At 42.4% G+C, this 17672-nt stretch overlaps 1 protein-coding gene across 29 annotated transcripts in view; it reads left to right on the plus strand.

Moving 5' to 3' along the window:
• Positions 1-17672, plus strand: part of AOPEP (aminopeptidase O (putative)) — a 489538-nt gene that overhangs the window by 435967 nt on the left and 35899 nt on the right. For 5 of the 29 annotated variants that reach the window (XR_013170616.1, XR_013170603.1, XR_013170607.1 and 2 more), the window contains 3 exons: positions 6080-6222; positions 15977-16070; positions 16467-16600. The exons of 6 other annotated variants lie outside the window; for them this stretch is intronic. The gene's annotated coding sequence lies outside the window, so the exon portion shown is untranslated. Of the gene's footprint in view, positions 1-4271; positions 4470-4934; positions 4992-6079; positions 6223-15972; positions 16071-16466; positions 16601-17672 lie in introns of those variants that run through there. 18 more of the 29 variants (XR_013170595.1, XR_013170597.1, XR_013170606.1 and 15 more) reach the window with 11 other exon arrangements.

The raw sequence follows: 17672 nt of genomic DNA on the forward strand, positions 1-17672 counted from the left end.
TGGCTTCCAGAGGAAGCTTCTGAGGTGGGGGCAGTTCCCCTCCAGCCCACAACAGTGGCAGTGGCATCACCAGCTTCCTTTTAGAGCATCTGCATCTGGCAGGTGTGGGAGGAGGAGTGTTGCTTGATGGAATAGCTGCAGGATTTCCTCCCGATGTCTCCTTCCCTGGCTGTGAACCTGGAGCGCTGAGCTGATGGCCTTCATCCAGCTGATGGCCGTTGGAAGCAGAGGGCAGGATGAGACTGGGCCAGGGAGCCCTGCTGCACCTGGCTCACATCTTCCAAGAGATCTTTCCTTGAGAGGCCCAGAGCTGCACTGGACGGAAGTGACCACTCTATCCGTCTCCAGTGGTGTGGGTGTGGATGGTATATCCTCACCGCTCTGGGATGCCCTTCTCTGCTCTTCCTGCTCTCTGGTTTCTGTGGGATCCTCCTCTCTGGCAAACCCTTGGCTGCTGTCTCCTGGGCTCCTCAGTTCATCCTCCTTTAGGCAGGGATGCAGGAAGTGGCCAGCTGGCACTGGCCTACTGGGGATGTCAGCCTGTGCAGGTGGCAAACACAGGAAAGTCCATCTGTGCCCTGGACGAGGAATCCTCACTGTCCCAGAAGAGGGGCCGAACATCTTGGAGGTTTCAGGAGACAACAGAGGCTTCTTCCGAGGGTTCCCTCTGAGCACAGGCAGAAGTACCCCTAGAGAAGAGCATTGACTCATCCGGATGGGACAGTTCCTCTTCGGGGCGATGTTAAACCCAGACTGGATGTTCTTGCGACCCAGGTTGAAGAGCCTGCGCACAGGGCCGGAGAGAGGCGCAGGGGCAGCAGGATGTTCCCGACCTACCAGGGGAATGCGTCGGGAGGGATGAACCTGTGGGCGACCGCTAGGCCTAAGGCAGCGGCTGCACGGAAGGGGGCGGAGCTTGGTCAATATATTCGCCATGAGGGGCAATTGCGATCGAGGGAGTGGAGAATTGCAACACAAGAGCGGTTGCTAGCGTCCAACTCCTCCGAGGCACAGACCCAAATGCCACCGTTCAGCCATGTGACAGCAGCATCACCGGGATGCTTGACAATGGGAGGGTGTGCATGACATGGGTAGGGCATGTGACGGGGGGAAGGGCGCCTGGTGGGGAGGTGGCACGTGACAGCGGGAGGGTGCGTGATGGACAGGGAAGGTGTGAGAGAAGGTGTGGGAGAAGAGATGCCAAAGGGCGAAAGTAAAGGTTCAATGGCCCTGCTGGCTAGCATGAGGTCATCCTGTCAATGAACATAAACCGTGAGGCTGTGAAAGGTTCTGGGGAGGGCATGCCATCCCTTGACCTGCCCAGATGCTGCACTGCACAGCATCCTTGCCAGATACAGCCGGTTTTTCTTCACTTCTTTAAATCCATTCGGTGAAAACAACACCTCTTCTTGGGTCACACAAGTGGCAATGCCCAAAGGAGGAGTTCAGCCAGGCTGTATGGTTGCCGAGCTCATTCATTTTACAAAGAGACTGTAGTACCTTCTCATCATATAGGCATTTTACATAATATGACATACAGTATTTAGCACCATGACACGCCTCTAATGAGCACATGCTTGAACCTACTAGGTGCTGTTCTTTGGTTCAACTCATGAGCCCAACTTGGTGCACAATGGTCTGCTCCAATCTCCTCAGAAGATGCGGCGCGGGAACGCTCACTTGCCAACAGAGCACCATTGGACATTTCTCTTCCAGTCGAGCCTGGCTGCACATTTTATGTTAGGTCTGATTTGAAAGATTCAAGTCTATCAGGATTATATTCTAAATTAAATGTGATCAATCCTGGAAGAAATTTTATCGGGACCATTCCTTATGGTGAAGAGGCCAGTTTTTCCAGCCCTTCCAGAATATGCCTAGCAAGGCATCTCGTCTGTGACCAATAATGAATACATCATTTCAAGTTAACAGTAGAGCCAGGTATTGGACTAAAATACGGTCAGCACAATCTGGACATTGTGAGCAAGTCAGTTGGGTTCAGTCTTGACCACACATAATTTGCCCCTAAAAGCAACCTTTGAGATTGTTGTGCCCAAGAAAGGACACATGCCCTTTGATTTCTAGGACAAGGAGATATGTATTTCTGTTCCAGAAGAAAGGTTCAAAGAATCGTGCCCTAAACATGTCTTTATCAAGATTGAATCTTGTATCTTTGGTTTGCATCTTTGGAGTTTTCTCTCGTGGGCTGATATGAATCAGGCATATGACATAGAAAAGTTTCGGAATGAAACAGCGTGAGAGCAGCAAGAAAATACATATACATTTTTCTACTAGTATATTTAAAATAACACTGGGTACAATTCGTATACTACAAAAGTGTTTTAGCTGCCTGTTCATACGCTCTCTTTTATAGTATATTAGAGAAAATTTGCCCATCCTGACATTGAGGTTGGTGGGAAATAGATGATTTCAGTCAAACGTAAATTGCTTGAAGGATGTGAACTATTAAAAGCTGTTTTTAACCTTGCCATGATCAGAAGTGTTCTATAGGAATGATATGTAACCATAATTCCTTCCTATCATTTGAGGAGAGTTCAGTAAAGAATAGTTACATGGATAAAAATAATTTTGTAGAAGAAAATAACAAGCTGGCCCAATTTTTGGATAAAGATGTCTTACAGAAACTCTGAAAAAATTTAGTCCCATACCTCGGTCCAAAAATCTGTAAACACTAAATGACAAGCATGATGTTTCCATCGCTCACGTTTCAATGGGAGTAAAGAGACATTCAACACATGAAGGGTATTTATACCCCAGTACAATAAAAAGGAAACTGGACAAGGGTATCTCAGAAAAGTCCACCTATTCGTTTTTCTTGTCCAGTGGGAATATTGGTGTAGTAGTTAGGCTTAAGTGTGAACTTTACCACGTGGTAGTGCCCGGTTTTGTTGCTGTGGACTTAAATCCTCAGCAGGTGAAATTTATGCATGGTTGATTACATCTGCCTAGGCTAAGGGGAGTGCCTTCTGCCATGAGTGATGTTTAATTTAATGAGCTGGAGGCTTGAAAGAGAGAGGTCAGGAGAGAGCCTAGTGCAGCTCAACAGCCCATCACAACTCAGCCCACAGCTGACACAACCCCAAATGTTGGAGATGCAGAAAGGAATCACCCAGGGAACCCCTCTTGAACACAGAAGGCAGAGGGAAGGCCATCAGAGGTCACCCTGTGACTTCCCATATGACAGAGAAACCCAGATAAATGCTAGCTGCCTTTCCTCTGAGGAACTGTAATTTGTAACTAAATAAATCCCCTTCATACGAACTGGTCCATCTGCAGTGTATTGCCTTCTGGCACCTTAGCAAACTAAAACAGACAGGCAAGAGTTGTTTTGAGATATGGAATATTATCTTACTTGTCGTTGTGTGGCAAAAACAGCATTAGGTGACAGGTGTTTGTACGGAGACAATTTTACTTTGCAGAAGAAAAACAGGATGGGATAAAATCTGTCAAGGCAAGATATTTTGAAGGAGGCCATAAGTAATAATAAAATATTTGAATAAAAATAACAATTTACAGTTGCCAGGCTGATTCCTCTTAATTGAGCAATATTTAACCCATCCATCTCTGGTCAGATCAAGTGAACCTAGGAGGGCTCAAACACAGGATGAAAATTGTGGTAGTGACAATAAACATAGCTAGCAACCTGTTTTACTGTCTTGCTCACCAATCATCCCTATCACCTACCTGCTGTGATTCTTACAGAGTTAGTGTTGGGGCATACCAGGAGGTGTGTGGAACTTATTAAATGAAATCCCCCCCAAATAATTTTATTAGTTGCCTTGTTTTCAGTCTCTCTATTCCCTTCTGCCCTCCACTATAACCAGTGCTCACACCAATATCTGGCTTTGTACAGCCCCTTCATAGGCTAGTTTTTTCTGGATAATTTTATCCATGATTGTTCTTCTCCATTTTTACCTTCCACGAAAGTATCACATTCATTGTGACTTAAGGATATCACACTCATAGTTTTTCAGCTTTAACTGGTCTATTATTTTTCACTTTTTAACTTTCCTTTGAATATGGTTTCAGGAAGACATGAAGGTAAATCCATGGCCCTGGTGTGCCATCTTGAAATGGAGAGGTGTGGATCCTGGTCTTCTCCTATATTTCCATAGGAGGCAGCCTACTGTGGCAGATTGAATTATGTACCCTAGGTTGGGGTGTGGGGGTTCTGTTCTTAAACTTAATCCCATTCCTGCTGCTGTGACTCCATTGTAAAGAGGATCATTTGCAAGATGTTATTTTTACGTAAGGTGTGGCCAATTGAAGCAGGATGGATCTTCATCCTTTTACTCGAAGCCCTTTAAAGAGAAAGCCATGGGGTGGAGCTGAAAATTGGAAGTCCGTAAGAATGCAGAAGGGAAAGGGAAAGTCAAGGAACCCAAGGATGGCCAGCCAGCCCAAGCACACTTGTATCCAGAGTGTAAGCAAGCCTTCTAGCCTCAGAAACTGTGAGTCCATCAATTTGTGTTGTCTAGCCAACCCGTTGTGTGGTACTCGTCATAGCAGCATGCAAGCTAAGGCACCAACCCCGGCATTAACAGATGTAACAGTCTAGATTGATTTCAGCTTTACTTGAGGAATCACTAAGGACTTAGGTTAGGATAAGTTGTAATGGTAAGACAAAACCTACCACACAGGGTTGATCTGAGGAGTAAATTAGATAATGAGTATGAAAATGTTTGTAAGGTGTGATGTTTTATGAAAATGCTTTTTATTTCTATTAGATTTATTATTTCAACTTCAGCTAAGTACTGTGACATTTTCTATGTGTGGAAGTACGTCTTGGTTTGCAGACTGTATTTCCCTAGAAGCTCGATGGAAATGAAATTGTTTCTCAAAGATGGGGGTGAAGCCCTAGATGTTTTTTTAATCACCTTGAATGCCACATTATTTTTCACAACTACTTTATTTAGGTGTTCCACCTCCCAGTTTTGTCAAGGACCTATATTCAACCAGATTCCTTGCATGAGGTATTGTCAAATATTTTCCAGATTTTAAATGTTTTAGGCTTCCTTGCCACATACAGTTCCTATAGCTTCCCCTCTTCCTCCTTCTTTAACACTTTCAAAATGTAAACACCACTTTTAGCTCACTGGTCTTCCAGGAAGAGACCAAGGGCCTAATTTTGCCCTCAGGTCATAGTTCCCAAACACTGTTCTGCTTCTTTGTTGAGTAGAAGGCACATCTTTTGGGAAATCAGTCCCTGCTCTTCTTGGACTTCCTCTCCTGCAGTCTCTAGTCATCATGGCATCCGTAGTGTTCCTGATAAAACCTGTCAGACTATGTCACCCCAACCTGCTCAATGGCTCCCTCAAAGCAAAAACAGTATCTTCAACATACCTCCCGAGCCTTACTCCATCTGGGCCGTCCATTTCTTTTCTGACCATATTTCTTCTCTTCCCCAGTTTTGATCACCCCCTCCTCACCCTATCTTTCAATTCTTGAATGTTACACGTACAACTATGGTCTCATGGCCTTTTCATCTGGTTGGTTCCTGTGCTTATGACACTCAAAAGCACGGTTTTCTTTCTCCCACATCTCCTTGATGTTCCTTCTTAAATTTCACCTTTCACACAAGGTCCTCATTGGTCAATTTAATTCAGTTAGAACCCCTCCCTATGAGCCAACCCTGTGCATCACCTATGTCTGCTTTATATTTCTCCCTACCACTTACCTGATGTCTAGTTATTTTTTCTGCTTATTAATTTTTATTCACATGTTTATACATATGTTTATATATTTGCTTATTTATTTTTGTCTCCTTAACTAGAGAGTGGGGATATGGGTCTATTTTGTTCGATGCTCTATTTCCCTTAACATTCCTGTAATACATGTGGGAGAACAGTATCTGGCATTTAGTAGGAGATCAATACATTTTCTGGGATGAATAAATAAATGCGTGTAAAATTTAGGGAATGAGAAGTTCTGGGAAGATCCCACAATAGGATAGGTACAGTTCACCCTTACTCATAGGAACAGTTAGACAAGGCACTGGAAGGCAACTGAAATGGCAATTCTGCAGTGTAAGTTACCTGGGACTGTCTTCTACACCCCACAGGGAAGCCGTCACTGCAAAAGCTGAAGAACCGAGACAAAAAGACCCCAAGACTGTCCAGGTGGTGCAAACACCTAGCCCAACCCTTTCCAAATGGAAGACTGGAGCCTTCAGGGGTGCACGGACGGGGAAACAGGGACCAAGACGTAAGCCACCCCTCATTCCTTGAATGTGCTCCCCTCGTCAGCGCTGCCTCTTGACTCACGACTAACCCCACACCCCATGCACCTGAATCCCATCACTCACTTTTGCAAACCCTACGTTCCAAGTTCCGTCACCCTGCCACATCCCCTCAGTGCATACCGACCCCCTCCCCTCCCTGGGAGTGAGCATGCCTGCCCAAGCCCATCTGCATCTACTGTACAAGTGCAGTTCCACCTGCCCCTCCGAAGACCCACCTTACCCTCACTGACCGCTGCAGGAAGTCACCAGCACATAAAGTCTGCAGGCACTCACCTATGCCTAGGCAACAACCACCCCCACCACATACAGTTAGGCTCCCCTACCATCCCTAGGTCTGTGCATGTCTACATTAGTTTATAGGCCTCCCAGTTCCCCACACATGTAGATCCCTTGACATGGCCCCCAGCTCTGCTCAATGCTGACCTGTGCAGCCACGCCACAAACAAACCCAGCCTAGGCAGGCAATACAAGCCCGTTGTGCCTGAGTTCTGTGCACACACACACAAGGGCTCCCGTCCCGTACAGCAGTCCATGGTAGGACCTTATCCCCAGACCACACACACGCACAGCTCCATCCTCCTCGCCCCCAGCGCCTTTGCATCCCTGCACTGGTTTCTTCATCTCAATGCAGCATCACACTGTTGGTCCCTAACCAGCGCCTCATATCCTGTTCTTCTCCATCCCACAGTTACAAAGCATTACAAAGCACATAAGGAAATCAAATTCCAAAGCAAACCACACAATATATTTACATACCATGAAGTCAACCAAACGTCACTGAACATATCATGATGCAGACAGATATAGCCCTGCCTAATGGCCACATTAAAACACTGGAGGAGACACAGACATTGGAACAATGAATCAGAGATGTTCCTATAACTCTACTAAAGAATACAAGTGTGATGGCTGATGACATAAAAGACATCAAGTAGACACTACAAAAGCATAAAGAGGAATTTGTATAATAAATAGAAAAATAGCAAGTATCACAAATTAAAGATGCTGTAGACCAAATTAAAAGTGATAGTAGAGACACGCACCAGAAGATTTCATGAGGCAGAAGAAAGAATTAGTGAACTAGTGGACCGGACAAATGATTTGGACTCTCAGAAGAGCAAATGGCAAAGAGGATGGGAAAATATGAACTGGATCTCAAGGAATTGCTGGACAAAACTAAGCACATAAATAAAAGAAGCTCTGGTGTCCCTGAAGAAGAGAAGAGTAAAGAACAAGGAAGGTTCGTTGAGGTTATAATGCGGGAAAGTTTCCCAGTCCTTAAAGAGGACCTAAATATACACATCAAAGAAGCCCAACAAATGCAAATAGAATAAATCCAAGTAGGGCTTCCCCAAGTCCCATACTAATCATTCTATCGAATGTGGACGCTAAGCAGAAAATCCTGATGGCGGCCAGAGAAAAGCACTCTATTACATACAAGGGAAACTGCGTAAGACTGAGTTCAGACTACTCAAGTGGCACTGAGGAGAGAAGGAAGTGGTATGATATATTTAAGATCTTGAGATAAAAGACTTCCAGCCAAGAATTCTCTACCGAGCCAAATTGTCCTTCAAAACTGAGGGAGAGATGAAAATGATCACTTACAAAGAAATCCTGAAAGATTTGTCAGCAAGAGAGCTGCCCGACAAGAGATGTTGAAGGGACTTCTGCCAGCTGAAACAATAGCAACAAAAATGACAGGAGAGGGAGTCCACAGAACTGAAGAGTACCAGTAAGTGTAACTCTAAAGGATAAGAAGAGAAAGAGGGTAAAGAATATATCAATCTGACGAAGAAAATCAAGTGTTTGAGGCGTTTGATACAAGAAATGCCTTTTCAGTAATAACTTTGAATGTTAACCAGAATAAACTTAGTAATTAGAAGATACAGGTTGATAGAAGGGGTTAGGAAATATAATCCAGCTATATGCTGTTTACAAGAGACTCATCTTAGACTCAAGAAAACAAATAGGTTGAAAGGGAAAGGATGGAAAAAGCTATTCCATGCAAGTTATAACCACAAGAAAGCAGGAGTACCTATGCTAAAATTGGACAGAACAGAATTTAAACTTAAGACACCATAAAGGACAAGGAACACCGTACATTAATAAAAAGGATGATGCTCCAAGAAGAAACAACAATCCTAAATGTTTATGCTCCCAAAGAAGGAGTTCCTACGTCTATGGGAGTGACATTGGCAACTGAAGGATGTGACAGATGTTTCAATAATAATAGTAGGAGCCTTCAGTTCACCAATCTCCTCTCTAGAGCAAACAACCTGGCAGAGGATCAAGAAGGAACTAGAGAATGTAAACTACTTGATAAATGAATTAGACCTAGCCGACATATATAGGTCCTTGCACACCCAAACACCAGGATATGCCTTTTTCTCTAGTGCTCATGGGACAATCTCCAGGATAGACATATGCCGGGGCACAAAGCAGGTATTTGCCCATTGAAAAACATCGAAATTATTCAAAGCACTTTCTCTCATCACAATAGAATGAAGCTGGATATCAATATTCAGCAAAGAATGAGAACTTCACAAATATATGGAGATTGAATACTACACTCTTAAACCACCAGTGTGTCAAAGAAGGAATTGCTAGAGAAATCAGTAGCTATCTAGAGATGAATGAAAATATGAATACAGCATATCAGAAATTTGGGAATGTGGCAAAAGCTGTGCCGAAAGGGAAATTTAATATCCTAAATGTGCATTTAAAAAAACACAGCAGTAAAAATCGAGATCGAGGACTTAACTGCTCACCTGGAGGAAGTTGAGAAAGAACTGCAAACTAACCCCAAAGCAAAGAGAAGAGGAGTAATAACTCAGATTACAGCAGAGTTAAGTACATGGGAGAACAAAAGAGCAATGGAAATAATTAATAAAACGAAAAATGGGTTCTTTGAGAAAATCAATAAAATGACGGGCCACTAGCAAGTCTGAAAAAGAAAAAAAGAGAGAGGATGCAAATAAACGAAGCCAGAAATGAGAAGGTGGTGAATTACCACAGGCCGTGAAGAAATAAAAGAAGTCAGAAGATGGCATTATTAACACTGATATGCCAACAAACTGATGGCAACCACTTAGATGAAATGGCCAAATTCCCGGAGACACACAAACAAGCCACACTGACTCGGGAAGAAATAGAAGATCTCAACAAACCAAACACAACTATGCAGATGCAGTCAGTCATCACAAATCTTCCTACAAAGGAAAGCATAAGGCCAGACGGCTTCACCGGGAAATTTTATCAAGCATTCCTAACAGAACTCACTCCAATCCTGCCCAAACTTTTCTGATAAATTGAATGGAAAGGAACACTACCAAACTCATTATATGAAGCTAGCATCATTTTAATGCCAAAGCTAGGTGAAGATGCTATAAGAACAGAAAACTACAGGGCACCCTCAAATACTGAACACTGATGTAAAAATTCTCAACAAAATCAAAGCAAATTGAATCCAACGATGCACCAGAAGAATTACACACCACTACCAACTGGGGTATAGAGTGGGAATACAAGGATGGTTCAAGAGAAGAAAATCGATTAAAGGAATACAGCACATTAACAGATTGAAAGGGAAAAACTCACATGATCATCACGATTGACACTGAAAAAGCATTTGACATCCTTTTCGATAAAAACAGTTCAAAAGAGAGGAATCAAAAGTAACTTCCTCAGCATGTTGAAGGACATATAGAAGAAACTGATAGCCAACATCGTATTCTATGGAGAGAGACTGAAAGGTTTCCCTTAAATACGGGAATGAGACAAGGATGCCCTCTGTCCCCACTGGTATTCAATATCGCACTGGAAGTTCTGCTAGAACAAAGAGGGAGGCAAAAGAAATCAATGGCATCCAATTTGGACAGGAAGAAGTAAAACTTTCATTATTCGCACATGACCTGATAGCATACTTGGATAATCCTGAGAAATCTACAACAAATTTATTTGAGGTAATAAATTCAGTGAAGTGGTTGGATACAAAGTTAACATGCAAATGTCAGCAACATTTCTGTACACAAGCAATAACCTACCTGAGGAGTCACTTAAAGAAATAAATCCATCCAAAATAGCAGCTGCAATATCAAGTATCTCGGAATGAAGTTAACCAGGGCCATAAGGACTTGTACCTGGAAAACAACATCACATTGCTCAAAGAAATCAAAGAAGGTCTAAATGGGTGGGTAATCATTCCCTGCTGATGAATAGGAAGGTTAAATATAGTTAAGATGTCAATTGTATGCAAATTGATCTAGAGATTCAATGCAGTACCAATCACAGTTCCAATAACCTGCTTTGAGGACTTGGAAAAGTTAGTTACCAAATTCATCTGGAAGGGAAAGAGACCCCAAACAGCTGAAAGCATCCTAAAAGAGAAGAACAAAGTAGAGGGATGAACACTTCTTGATTTTGAAACTTGTTATAAAGCCACAGTGGTCAAAACAGCATGGCACTGGCACGAAAGATACAACTATTGATCAGTGGAGTCACATTCAGACTGCAGAAATAGACGACCAAATCTATGGTCAGTGGAGTTTTGATAAGGCCCGCAAATCTACTGATCTGAGACAAAGTAGCCTTTTCAATAAATGGGCATGGGAGAACTGGATCTCAATCGCCAAAGACTGGAGGAGGACCCTTACCTTACACACTGTACAAAAATTAACTCAAAGTGGGTCAAACACCCAAATATGCGAATTAGCAATAACCAATAATCATAAAAAGGATAAGCACCAAGAAGCTTCTAGAATAAAATGTAGGAAACATCTTCAAGATGTAGTAACAGGAGGTAGCCTTTGAAACTTTACACCCAAAGCACAAGCAATGAAAAAAGAAATAGATTAACTGGAACTCCTGAAAATCAAATGCTTCTGCACCTCAATAGACGTTGTCAAAAAGGTGAAGAGGCAGCCAGCTGAATGGGAGAAAATATTCGGCAAGATGCCTAATGAATGCAGATGGCTGAAGGTCGCATGGACTGAGAAGTAGATTGGGAAACCATGATGTGTACGTTATGATCAAATACTGTGCAGCTACCCAAAAGAAATGAATTTTGGATGCATACGAAACTATGGGACATGTGGTGATGCAAAATAAGCCAGAAACCAAAGAGGAATTCTTGTATGGTCTCCTTTAGCAAATGCTTAGAAGAAAGCAGGGGCCTTGATTGTCAGCTCTTATAGCAGTCACAATTAGTCGAGAGTGGCAATTATTTCTGGATTTTGAGAGGCCCTTTTGTATACATATAACCTGGTATTTAGAGGCAAGGGTAAAGTTGATCAGGTGGGACTTCAGCTAATTCAAAACACAGGGGTAAGGAAGGCCTCATCTATATTTTAGAACCTCGCCTACTCTTTGAGATCAAAGGAAGAAAGCTTTATTTTGTCTGGAAACTACATTTCATGTAACACAATAATCCAACTCAAGCTGTCTGCACAGCTCATTTAAGGAATCAAAACACAGGGAGTCCAGAATAAGAATGAGGTCCTTTAATCCTGTATAGCTTAATGTAATGCCTGGATACATCCTAGACTGTATTAAGCAGATAATCAAAAAGTATTGGCAAAGTGCCTTGAGGGCTGGGAGAAAAATATGGAACGGTTACCGTTTGCCACTTGGGGAACCCCTGAGTGCCAAACAGTAGGGACACCCAAATCAATAGACCCCATCCTTGATATTGAGGCTTGTTCTTGCGTATCATATGTACGCAATGGAGAAGGTTAGCCTACCCATAGGTATGCCTAAGAGTTACTTATGGAGGACCTCTTTGTTGTTCAGATGTGGTCTCTCTCTCTCTCTAAGCCCAACTCTGAAAGTGAAATCGGTGCACTACACACTATGTGGGACATGACATCCAGGGGTGATCGTCTCCTTGGCAGCATGTGATATGATGCCCAGGGATGCATCTGGTCCTGATGCCATGGGATCAAAGATGACATCATGAACAAAAGGGGAGATGAAGTGTAACCAACAAGGAAACAATGGCTTAGGAAGCTCAAATGGGGTCGAGAGGCTGCTCCGGAGTTCACTCTATGGAAGCTTCAGTAAGACATTGCTACATATCATAACTTCCCAAACCTCACCCACAAACTCACCACCCAGTCCTAAAGAACACTTAGGGCAACTGATAAGATTCTACCAAGACTCCAGGCACTAGGGTAACTTTACAGAAACCTACAACATCTAGATTGGTCCTGGCACTAGATGTGTCCTGAAACCTAACAGGCCCAGCTCTCCAAAAATCTAGCTAGATCCATCTCCCTCCTCCACATCATGGACAGTGCCTTCCAACATGAAAGAGTTGGAATGGGCATACTGCAAATTCCCTCAAAGAGTGGGAGAAAGGTAATAGGTGATGGTGGAGTTAGGGTTGAACAAATGAGTATCACTGATGAATCATTGTATGGATATTTCTTTTAGTATTCAGTTTCCTACCATAGGTAGAAGTGAAAAGCAAAAGTTGTGGAATTGTAACCCATGCCACACTCTGAAATTTGTTCTACAACTAGTTGTTGTGATGTGGTTTGAAATGTACTGTTTTTTTTTTATATATATACGTCATTTTTCACAAAAAAGAAAAAATAGGTGATTGTGATGATACAATTACATGTATATATTACTTCTTACCTCCCATGTTCTGGAACAGCTAGAAGGAAAAATCTGAGGTGATGGTGTGGTAGCCAATGGCAAACTCTAGGATGGGTGCTGTTACTGCTTTCTAACCAGTGTTTTGAAAACTACTGCTTTTTTCTTTCTTTGCTTTCTGCATATGTTTTATGCAATAAAAATAAAGGTATCAAAAGAAAGGTTTATGAATGAACCACAGAAGTTTACTGAATTGGAGAGTATGGAAAAGGGGAAAGGAGAATGATGGAGAGGCAGGATCCTGTAAGGAAGTAGGCCCTTGATTTGGAATTCTCTGATATCTATCTTCAGATATAGATTTTGTTAAGTAGATTTTATGGGGGAATTGCACACTACTTTAGGGAGATATATCACCAATTTCGTGTACATTCTGTACAGTGTTTTTCTAAACTGTGTACAAATATCATTAAAAATACATACATGCATTTAGACCTAATACTTTCTCTTATGCTAGACGAGAACCACATGAGGTGAGGATAGCAGGTGCCCTCCTTTAATAGTTAAGCCCGATTTGCTCAGGGTTATATTAAAATTTGTTGTTGGTGTGGAACATGAGTCAAGCCTGGACACTCACGACCTGTATGATCCTGGTAAACCACAAAAACGTATCAGCTTCTCATGATGCACACATTATAGACTCAATTATGAGCTGTCCATTTTAAGGAAAGGAAGAAGTGATTTAGTTGATAGAAAATGATGGGGATATTAAATTTTGTCCTCTATTAGCAATAGTAATGAAGTGAGTGAACTCCTGGGACCCCTGAATGTCTTGAGACCTGCACATATGCATTATGGCTATGGGATTTGTCAGCTAGGCCTCTTTCCTCAGTCACGCTGAAGAATCCCCATAATATTAATGATAATTGTTGCCATATATGCAGGATATTTGGATAATTAGGAATCCTTCATCTTGATTTTTCCAAACCGTACCTATACAAAGAAGAAAAATTGGTCTGGGTATGTTCAGCTAGAAAGGAATTGTTGAGATCTCAATTTTCCTGGAGATTGAGGTCCTCTACATTGTCCCATATACCTCTGTACTAACTCTGTCTTGAAAAGAATCCAGAGAGAAGGAAAAAGTAAGAATTTAAATGCTGCATGGAGTATAATGTGTCATTATAAGAATGTGTAGAGTTCATTATGGCCTAGTCCAAATATCTATTTTACTTGAATGCTGTGTGTTAGGCTAGAAGCTTCATGGTGCTTTCTGAAACCAGATTCACCCAGCATGTTTGGAATCAGAGTCACCCGCATGCCTTTGAGGGCACGAGGATATCTGGAACCTTGTCCAAAATCGACCTGTGATTCATTGAGTTATGCACTCAGGATGAAAGCAAAAAAGTGAACAAAAACACATTTGTAATCTTAATCTACATTCCTGTAGGCAGGAACACACTGTAATTAGGTCCTCTTGAAGATGCAAATTTTAGTTAAGTTTAGTTACTGAAAGTAGGTGCGTTTTAATATGGGTACCGGAGGATTTATAAGGAGAACAAGAAGGTGACATGAACTGAAAAAGAAGGAGAAGATATTGCCATGTGACATGAGGCTGGGATTCAAGGCAAGAAACCCAAAGGATGTGTGTCAAGCCAGCAACGGAACACTACAAAACCTGAGAGGAAGGACGCCTTCTAGCCTCTGAAGGTGTGAGGCAATAAATTGCTCTCGCTTAAGCCAACCCATTATATAGTATTTGTCATAGCACCCAGGCAAACTAAAGTACTCCGAAAACATGATTGTGCCTCCTTGGCAGTAACAGTTTGTCTAGACTTCTTTTTCCATCCTTTTATTTGCACGGTTGCCCAGGATGACCCAAAATATCATCCGAACTCTATGGAATGATAGATCAAATGTTGTTGGTACTAAAACCCAATGAAGACAGTGACAATGTCAAGCTTTTCAATATCTCTTCAGCTATGACTTTACACTATACCCCTTTAGAACTGCCACCATTTTACAGCTAAGATGACAGGGAGACAGGGTTTTAAAAAAATGGTTTGACTAAGTCTCCAAAGGGGATGGAATGAAAAGGTGTGTTTCATTCTGCTCTTGAACTTACTGTAGCCTACTGAACGAAGAGGATTCAGAAGCTGTGAACCATATTATAAGTGTGTTTTAATGGAGGCTATTCCTATAGGATTCCCAGCTGATAGCAGGGAGTATTGAAATTCTCAAAAGATGGACTAATTGCAGGAGAGTCACAGTCCTATTTTCACGTCAAGCAAGTTGTATAAGTGCCAGATAATCACCTGAACTTCTGGAGGCATCTCTGAACTACAATTCTGAACCTCTTGAGGTTCACTTTTTGCTATCCAAAATGAATACCAGATAAGGCATATTCTAGAGAATATATTTAGGCCTTTATATCCATGTGCAAGAAATGGACACTGTGAGCTGGGGTGGGATTTAAGCCCTCATCCTCATAGTGATAGCAAGTTCCTGGTGAAATAAGGTCATTATGAGGTGCATTTGCTTAAGATAGAAAAATGTTGTAACGTGGTCCTATTGAGTATCCATCACCAACGCCAAATTCGTCATCAAACCCATTAGGTTCTCCTACTTAAGCATCTTTCTAATCTGTTTTCTGGTTTTCACAGCACACGCTTATTGTTTTGTAATGGAGCTACTAATTCTATTTTCTCTCCCCTTGATTTAGTCCTCAACGTTTCCATTAGAGTAAGCTTGCTAAAATAAGAATGTCATCCTATCAGTTGAAACATATCAAGGCCTCTGCATGTATAGATATTTATGATGCCTGTAAGTCCATCCAACCTTCTCTCCTGCCATTCCCCGTTCACATTGCATGGTTATACGAACAATTTATTAACTTGAATTGTGCTTTTCCTCCACCAAGAATTCTATTTTCCCTGTCGTGCAACTGGAAAACACCAATTCACTCTTTGAAATTTGATTTACATAACATCCCTTCTGTGAAATGTTCCCTTTCACTTTTAATCACACTCTTCTTTTTGCCACCAGTGCACTATTGCATAGGTGATTGCTGCTTTTGCTGCACAAAGTTGTAAGTATGCTTTCTACATCTCTCTCTCCTTTTCTAGACAGTTTCTGGAGGCCAACAAGCACCTAATTTTCTCTATTGGAATTGACTTTGGATGGTGCTTTGGGAATAGTGGTTAGCCATCAAGAAGAGATTTGGGTAAGTGAAAAAACGTGGGGTGGGTATAAGGGTAGTTCAGGGTTAGAATCCTTGCCTACCATGCAGGAGACCCAGGTTTGATTCCCAGCCTATGCACCTTGCAAACAAACAAACTAACAGGCAAAACACAAGTCAAACAAAAATTCAACATATGGTGCTGCAATAAGGGGATGCTCACATGGAAAGAGAATGAAGTGTGACCCCAGTCATACAGCTTACAAAATAAAGTGCCAGAGCACATATTACTTATGATCACCTTCCAGATACAGAAGAGAAAGTACATTCATGCTGTTGACTAAGGTTCACCTGTAATAAGTGGTAGCAGAGATTGACCTCAGTAGAGTAGTTTTCGAAAGTCTTATACATGGCTGCTCGTGCTTTTCCTTATTCCCACAGATATGCTTCACTTTAACATCAGGAAAGCACGTATGACTTTGCCATAAGCCATAGGTAGCTGAAATATTAAGAATGTTGGCGGTACACTTGGCAAGAAATACTTGAAGAACAGAGGTCAGCATCCTTCCTTTGAGGTGTGTGGTAGAATTTGCTTCCACAGGGTTTTATTAGCAGCTAATCAAGATGTTTTTTGCTCTCATCTCCAGCCATTAGTGTACTAAGCACAACTCAGGGTTCGGGAGATTTCTGATTTCTTTTGCATGGTGTTTGGGGGTAGAAGACAGTGCAGAACTGGGCCTTCCCTGCCCCTGGGGCTTCAGTCCTGTCAAGAGAGCTCTTTAGGGTCTTCCAAGCTCTGTTCCTCTCTTTTCACCCTGCCTCTGGAATGGTCAAGTGATTTACCTGGAAAGTATGGGAAGAGTTTGTAACTGGACATGCTTGACTCGACTCATTCTCTTCTCTTCCTTGAGGCTTAAAATGGGTTTCTTCTGTTTCTGCAGCCTTGTGAATTACTAGTTCTTAAATCTGACCATTTCCAGAGTTCAGTTATAACACTTTGACTGTCAAAGGAATGTAAGTTTCTGAACCAAGGTTTCCAAAAAGGAAAGGGGTAATTTGGCCTCCATTGTCACCCTGTTGCTGTATTTCCTAACTTCTTCCAAATCAGGATGAAACAATGATGTTGTACATAGTAGAAGGCCGTTAAGAGGCCCCAGTATTTGGTGTATTATCTGGGAACATTGAGGAAAGGAAAGGAGTAGTTTGGGGAGAGTAAAATGTCCATTTTGAAATGGATTTGATGCTTGCAGGGAGGGTGGATTTGTGTCTGGGTCTTTTAGTGTGTTGGGATGTTTGATCTTAGCAGGTTGAAGATTATTTTGAGTAGGTCAGACAGGCTTGTGCAGTCAAGTTCTGAGTCCTGTGGAAAAGTCTTTTGCTGGAAGATGGCGGCTTAGTAAGATGCGCGGATCTTAGTTTCTTCTCCAGAACAGCTACTAGGGGAGTAGAAACGATACAGAAAGCGCCCAAAGCCACAACAGAGATAAAAAAGACAGCGTACCCCATCCTGGAACGGCTGGCTGGCTGAGAGAAGCAGCTCGGGTGAGATCGCCGAGGCGCGCGGGCCTCACCGGGAGGGGCGGCAAGCGGCCGGAGTCACTCCCTTCCCCCTTCCCGGGCCGGCTGGGAGAATTGGAGAGGCGGTCC

This window comes from Tamandua tetradactyla, chromosome 2, assembly GCF_023851605.1.
Source record: "Tamandua tetradactyla isolate mTamTet1 chromosome 2, mTamTet1.pri, whole genome shotgun sequence".
In the NCBI taxonomy this organism is placed as follows: Eukaryota; Metazoa; Chordata; class Mammalia; order Pilosa; family Myrmecophagidae; genus Tamandua; species Tamandua tetradactyla.